The following is a 1,634-nucleotide window of genomic DNA, read 5'->3' on the forward strand; positions in this document are numbered from 1 at the left end:
ATTATATATAAAATATATACACATCATATATGAGTTATACATATTATATATACATATACATGTATACCTATATATGTATATATGTATTATGTATATCTATATTATATACAATATTAACTATATATTATATAAAATTATATTAATTGATGTGTTATATATGTATTTATTATATATCACATTTTCTTTATCCATTCATTCATTGATAGATACTTATCAATGTTTCCGTGTCTTGGCTATTATAAATAATGCTACAGTAAACATGGGGTGGCAATATCTTTTCAAGATAGTGATTTTATTTCCCTCATATAAATTTGAAAGTAAAATTGTTGGATTACATGGTAGTGCTATTTTTAAATTTTTGAGAAACCTCTGTACTGTTTTCCATATTATCTGCATAAATTTACATTTCTACCAACAGTGCACAAGGATTTCCTTTTCTCAGTATCCTTGCCAACATTTGTTATTTCTTATTTTTTAATATTAGCCATTCCAACAGGTGGAAAGTTACATCTCATTGTGATTTTGATTTGCACTTCCCTAATGATTAGTTATGTTGAGCACCTTTGCATGTACCTGATGGTCATTTATATGTCTTCTTTGGAAAAATGTCTACTCAGTTCTTTCACCCATTTTTTAAAAATATTAAATGCTTGATGTATTTGCATGTCATCTTTGCACAAGGGTCATGTTAATCCTCTTTGTATCATTTCAATTTTAGTATATGTGCTACTGAAGTGAGCACTCTTCTTCCTATTTTTTAATTACATTGTTTTTGCTTTTTTGTCTATTGAGTAGTATGAGTTGTTTACATATTTTTGATATTAACCACTTATCAGATACAGGATTTGCAAATATTTTCTCCAATTCTACAGGTTGCCTTGCATTTTGTTCATGGCTTTTAAGCATTTATTTAAAAGAAAATGTAACTCTTTATAGAAAGGACACATAATCAAATTATTATAAAGGCCATTAATTTTTAGGAGTTTTTCAGTTACCCAAGTAACAATTAACAAATACTTCAGCTCATTTCAAATGACGCTATTTAATATAATATGACTTTATGTAAAGTAGTTCAAAATGGGTTGGCAAAATTGACTTCTGCCAATCTGTAATTCCATCAAAATTACATTTTTATTACGAAAAGAATTGTGTAATTTGACAATAGGATTTAAAGTTCTTAAAAATTAAGATTCATTTTACATGGTGATTTTCAATAATTTCAGTCACATTTCTATTTTTTTGGCCTTTCTAACCTCTGAGACCATCTTTGTTTGATTAACTTCCTACTCGACTTCATAGTGCTGATATCAGGGTTATCAGGAAAAAATAGGGGAAAAAAACCCTATGACTATTTAATACAATCTATGAGTGCATTTGTGTATTTTCTTAGGTACCATACTCTAATACTTAGAATTTTCATGATCCTTAGAGAAGAACTGGATATATTCCTGATTCGATGCAAACAATAGGAAAGAATGAGAGTGTGTTCCCAAATTTATAATATTCAGCAACATCATGCATTCAAATTAGAATCTAAAGAGGATTTTACAGAACATATGTTGGCTCCCACATTAACTTAGATGAACTTATCATTTATGTAATGGTAAAATATCTTATAATCCAATCAGATTTAA

At 27.8% G+C, this 1,634-nt stretch overlaps 1 non-coding gene across 1 annotated transcript; it reads right to left on the minus strand.

The window, feature by feature from the left end:
* Positions 1-635: 635 nt before the first annotated feature.
* On the minus strand, positions 636-742 carry LOC123592272. The gene has a single exon (XR_006709670.1). It is a non-coding gene; the product is annotated as a U6 spliceosomal RNA (small nuclear RNA).
* Between the last annotated feature and the right edge of the window lie 892 nt (positions 743-1,634).

This window comes from Leopardus geoffroyi, chromosome B4 (assembly GCF_018350155.1).
Source record: "Leopardus geoffroyi isolate Oge1 chromosome B4, O.geoffroyi_Oge1_pat1.0, whole genome shotgun sequence".
Classification (NCBI taxonomy): domain Eukaryota; kingdom Metazoa; phylum Chordata; class Mammalia; order Carnivora; family Felidae; genus Leopardus; species Leopardus geoffroyi.